Raw genomic sequence first — 6,287 nt, forward strand, 5'->3', positions numbered from 1 at the left:
GTAAATATGTCAACCAACAGACCCCAGGAGCCCCGTACAACAGAGCCAGTCTGCACAGAGCCAGTCTGCGATGCTATCTGACTTCTTGCCACAGTCAAGACCTGGCTGAGACCTTTAAGAAGCCCTAAATACTGAAACTATTATGATGTCACATATCTCAATCAAAAATATTAAGCAATAAAATACATGTTAAAAGATTTAATAAAGTTTTTATTTTTTTCACATAATTTCTCTGATTTTTCGAGGCATAATTGATACATAATTTATGTTAGTTTCAGGTGTACAACATGATATTCAATGTCTGTAGGTACTTTGCAATGATCACCACAGTAAGTCTAGTTAACATCCATCCACGTAAATAGTCACAATTTTTTTTTCTTGCGATGAGGACTTAAGATCTACTCTCTTTGCAATTTTCAAATATGTAATTCAGTATTATTAACTATAGCCACCATGCTGTATATTACATTCCCAGTACTTATTTTGTAATATTTATATTTTGACTCCTTTCACCCATTTTGCCCACCCTCCACGCTTGCCTCTGGCAACCAACAATCTGCTCTCTATCTATGAGCTTTGTCTTTCTCTGACTTATTTCGCTCAGCATAAATGTCCCCATTCATTCCATACATGTAGTTGCAAATGGCAAAATTTTCCTTCTTTTTTATGGCTGAATAGTATTCCATTGTATGTGTGTCTGTGTGTATGTGTATGCGCATGTGTGTATACGTGTATATCCATTCATCCACTGACAGACACTTAGGTTTTAATTTTTTAGAAAAAGAACTATAAACCATCCCATAAGCCATTCCCTATTATTAAATCTTCTGTATGTTTTTGGACTAGACTCCATTGGTTACGGTATTGGTTATTTTTTTAACAAGTGCTCTTAGATTTATGTAGGCTTTTTTGTATCAGTGTGAGACAATTTTTTTCATGGATCTTTATGGAAATTGGTATCAATATTATGCTTGCTTTATGAAAAAAATTTAAAAGCTATTCTCCTTTTCTTAGTCCTTGAAAACAGTTTGGACGTTGGAATGATTTATTCTTGAAAGATTTGGGAGAATTCTTCCTCAAACCACCTGGATCTGGTGCTTTTTGGGGGAGCAGCTCTTATGCCATTTTTTCCAATTCCTTTATAGGACTTGGTTTATTAAGATTTTCAATCTTCTCCCAAGTCAGTTTTGGTATATGGTACATTTTCCTAGGGCGTTATCCATTTCATCTAAGTGTTCAGATATATTTACACAGAGTTGAGCTAAGCAATCTCTTGTGGCTTATTTTTTTAAAATTCTCTATTTGTTTTATTTTCCTTTTTATGTTTTTTGTGTGTGCGTGTGTGTGTATTTTCGCATTATCTCATTAATTTTTTTCTGGATTAAGATAGCTAATAATGCATCATCTCTCTCCTCGGTTTTCTCAAAGAATCAGAACTTAGATATATTTAATTCATTTTACTGTTTGCTGATTTGTCGTTCACAATTTCTCCATTGTATTATATATTTCTGCTGGGCCCACTTAATCCCTCCTGGCCTCAGTTTCCCCCATACAAAATGTGAGGACAAGACTAGCCCTTGATTTGGTCTGGGCTCCACCCTGTCTCTGCGCTTCCAGCTGAGGTCCTCTGGCCAGCCCAAGAACATGTGAATGTCAGTTCTTTCCATCTTAGGCGTCTCAAGATGAGCCTCTCCTCAGGGTGAGGATCCACCTCACAGCCTCTGAGGGGCTAACAAGGCCCCCAGTCTGTCCTCAGGGAGCAGAATCTTATCTGATGGAGCATTCGGTACATGCAGGTCGGAGACTCAGTGCTGCCTCCAGCTGAGGGCTACCATCTGAAAAACCACTTGAGGATATGGTGCAAAGAACCCTTAAGTTTTTCAGTGATGGGAAAATAGAATATCTGTTTATCCACTTTAAAAGTGAATAACATGGAAAGAACACAGCTCTCTGTTCAATGTAGAACTTCATTTTATCCATGCTCTGTTTGCAACTTGCCTAAAAAAGGATGAGACTTGAGTCCCAGCCTCTCAAGTCTGCAACAACACAGAGCAGCAAAGGGGAAGATTACATGGCCATTTGGAAAATCTGACCAAGAGGATCTGAGGGCAGCACGAGAGTAAAAGGTTGATTTTTCTCTTTCGCTTCTTTCCTGGATCTTTTCCAACTCAGATTAGGGCCTGTGGCATATCTTTCTTGGACCCAGAATGAGATATAGTCCTTCATCCAGACAAATTCAACACCTGAAATGATATTGGTTGCAGAAGCAGCTGGGAAGTTTGTGGGTTTACCCTCTATTGTCTAAAGATCTCAGGGAGCCTTAGGCCCGCTGGCCCATGAACATTGTCCATGGAACCTGGGCTCCAAAACTCATGTGGCTGGTCTCAGCAATGAAATATAAAAGCCAATGGAGCACCCTCATTCAAAGGAGGTTCGTCCCACCCTGATGGGTCTTGGCCTGCAGAATACAAGAGTATCTGGCATGGATGAAGCATTCAAGAAAATAATCAGGATTTTTCAGCCAAATAGCAAACATGGACTCTTACCACCCTCAGAATTTAAAGGCCAAAGCACCAACGCCCTAGGAAGGAATGAACGGAGCTCCCAGGAAGCTTCTGTGTGAAGGACTCAACACGCCTAGCTAGGAAAGGACCTGGACCTGGGGAAAGACCTAAGTGAGAACCTCTCAAGGAGCTCATAAACTACCCAGTAAGGGATCCAGAAGCTGACTGAGGAGGAGGCTGAAAGTAACTTGGAATCTATCAGGATAAGGCTCATTAAAAGTTCCAAAGGGACCAGATGACTGGGAAATACCCAAAAGGTACAACTGGATAAGAAGTTGGTGAGGACCAATCAGGATCTTTCTGAATCAGTAGTGAGCTGTTCGTGGTTGGCTGCCTGCCCTACAGTGTCCCCTCCTAAGTCCCATATGGCTCAGAAACCAGAAACTGGGCACCCTTCTGGGTTGAGAACCTAAGTACCTCTTAGGAGGTTTTCTTCCTTGTTCGGCAGCTCAAAAGGTCCTAGATGCTCCTAGTTTATGGTTCTGTCTGTGGCAGAGGCCAAGTCCTCTTCTCAAGGTCCTTGAATCCATTAAAGCATTTAGGTTGAGAAATGTCTGATCCTGGCCTCTTCTCCTGTTTACCTTTCCCTCCTCAGGCGCCCATGTTTCAGGGCAGGACTCCATAGCCAAGGTTGCCAAGCAGTCCACAGGAACAAGGTCATCACCCTCAGTAGTCTTCTTTCTGCCGTAGTACCTGTGAGTGTGGAAGTCCAGACGACCTTCAGATGGTCCCCCTCTAATACTGGTCATGGGATCACGCAGGGCCCTCGGACTGGGGAAGATGGCAGACAGACCTTCCAGCCCCTCACACCCAGTAATGTAGATACAATGTGGCACAGTGGCTGAAGCTGGGGTCAATGCATGCAACCCAGAACCAACTTACAGGTGGAGCAGTGACAGGCAATGAGCCAAGGGATAGGGTGACCAAACCATCCCAGCTTGCCTAGGAGTGGAGGCGGGGAGTTCCCTGGGATGGGGAACTTTACATGTTGCAACCAGGGAAATCCAGACAAATGGGGATGAGTTGGCCATCCTACCAATGGATGGAGGGTGGGTGTCATGCTCTAAGAGACTCCATCCATCATAGAATAGCAATGCCCCCGAGGCAGAGAACAGAGGAAAGAGAAATCTCCGAGGGAAGAAGCTCACCAAAACATAGAGCATCTTTTCTAAGGTGAATTTCTATTTTAAGAAAAGGATGTTGGAACTTAAGAATCCCATAAGGGGCTGAAGAATTCAGAGAAATAGTCAAAGTTGAAGAGTCTCCAGCTCCAAAGCCAAAATCAGGAGACAACCTCAGACAGTGAACTGGAAACCCCGCAAAGTTAAATGGAGATCAAGGTAGTCTAAGATCTCCTGTGACTAAGGGATGTCCTTAAGGAACAGATTAAAGCTAGCCTCAGGGACATGTCATTGACAGGTCCTTTGCCTCAGCATGGCTTCTAAAGTTTCACAGTTCCCTGCCCAAAGCGCTGTATATCCCCCAATCTCAAGTTTCTTCATTTTTTTCTGAAAAGATGTCCTATTTTAAAATATACATTTTTCTTAAAACTCGCTTGAAAATAAAATACAAAATTTTGTCAAGATTTTAAAATCCAGGAACGACCTAACCCTAGGACCTGGCTCAAGTGGTCATTCTCCTGACCCTTTCCTATTTTTACCTTTATACAGGTATAGGGGGAAGATGGTGGTCTACAGGCCTGCAAAAGCCAGAGCTTCCCATGTCACGGAAGCAGGATGGGACCTTCTCTGCTGAAATTACATGAAGCTATGTCAATACCTACCTACTAGAATTGTCCTGAAATGAATGAGAAAGTGCTTTATACCAGGACAGAGTTAGACGCCATACCAGGAACCCTGCTACAGTTGTTACATGGGCTCAGTGGCTACAGAGAACTCAAAGTTTTGAAAATGTCAGGATTTCTCGAGTCTTCAGCTCCAACTCCCTCTTCAGGATCCTTATCTGGAAGAGGGACTATGCCCACAGTCCCACAGGGAATTCAGATGAGCTGATGATGCCTATGAAGGCCCTGTTCCCCTGCAGTGAGGGGAGTAGAAATGGTTTGGCAGGCCCTCAGGGGATGTCCCATCGCGGTGTGGGATCAGTGACTCAAGACAAAGAGTACACACTGGGGGCAGAGGTAGAACCACATTACCCTAACAAGTAGTTTGAGATGATTCATAGACCCAAATATAAAAGCCAGAACTACAGGGAGCATAGCAGTTTATCTTTCTGATATGACATTTATGACCTTGGGTAAGCAAAAATTTCTTAAATGGGACCCAAGTAAGAGTAAAAATAATAAGGGAACTAAACATTCAACAAGCTAGAAAAAGAACAAAATAAAACTAGTCAATATGCAATAAATTAATATAGATGCAATAATTATGAACTAAAAACAACAAAAGCGGAAGTAGCCTTGATTTATAAATAAACCAGTGGCTATTTAAATATACTAATGTGGTTAATAAAAAATCTGTTGACAAAGCATATGGGGAGGTTGATCCATGGTTGATGGAAATCCAGGTACCCCCGTCCTCGCCCCGGCCACACTGCCTTGCCCTTGGGGGCTGTAGTGTGCTGAGGAAGGTCATGGGAAACTCAGAGTCACCTGCCAAGCCAGAAAGAAGTCTTCACTCACAACGATTGTGTGCACATCTCAGCCCTAGCCCAGTGCTTACAAGTCAGACTTTCCAAAATATCAAGTGAGGTCCAACCACACCCAATAAGAGTGTCTTCCCTGGAAGACCAGGCTGGAGCTGACATTAATAACTACTTTTGAAACTGAGGAATGAAAATGGGAAAAGAAGCAGAAGCAACAAGAAGTTACTGCCCAGTTTATAAAATGATGTGAGAATTTCTCAGAATAAAGCTGGTCAAGGAAACTGGAAACATATCCTAGGAAGTGATAACTAGCAGGAGGGTCCTCGGCTGCTGATCAGGGTTCAGGACAGCCACATGCAAACCACCCAGATGCTAGAAGCCTGGGTGAACCCGGATAGGAATGTTCTAAATTCCCTTCAATAAAATGTATTCTTCATCAGGCCCTTGTGAAAAACCATATTTCAGGGCTCTGGAATATTTTGTTTATATGATTTGAGACAAAGAGGAGGAAGAAATTCCCTGCAGTGTGCCAAGAATCCTTCCACTCCCTCCAAGGACTGTATCTGGATCTTCCTCAAGAGAGAAACACGGGGAAAAAAGCACCAAATATGCAGCTCCTCCTGCTCGGGTCGGAAGAGTCAGACTGTGTCCACGAAACAACCAGGGACTCCAAAAATTTCACCTCAGATGGCAGAAGTAGCAAAATAGCTGAAGGAATTAAAAAGAAAGGTGGCAGGACTGAGGAAGGACACATAGAAAAATGGGAGGAGAAATGGACTGCCCAGAACCCAGCCAGAATGAAGCTGCTAAGAAGACACAGAACTCTGAAATCTCCGATAAATAATACGTAATCTACACATAAGTGGGGAGGAAATTCTGTCTCTGAAACTAGCGACGTTGGAGAAAAATCACAACACCCAAAATCATGGAAATATAAGCACCAGTTTCTCATGATGTTATTCATTACGATGTGCCAAAATATTTGGGCGAATTTGAATAAAGGGGGAAATTACTGTAGAATTTACCCCCAAAGAATAAAATTAGGTCAAATTCTAAAGTGAAGACTCTTTGTGACTTCTGTTGGAAACATTTTGATTTTGTTTGTTTGTTTGTTCTGGA

The sequence above is a fragment of the Pteropus vampyrus genome, unplaced genomic scaffold (assembly GCF_000151845.1).
Source record: "Pteropus vampyrus isolate Shadow unplaced genomic scaffold, Pvam_2.0 Scaffold35, whole genome shotgun sequence".
NCBI lineage: Eukaryota > Metazoa > Chordata > Mammalia > Chiroptera > Pteropodidae > Pteropus > Pteropus vampyrus.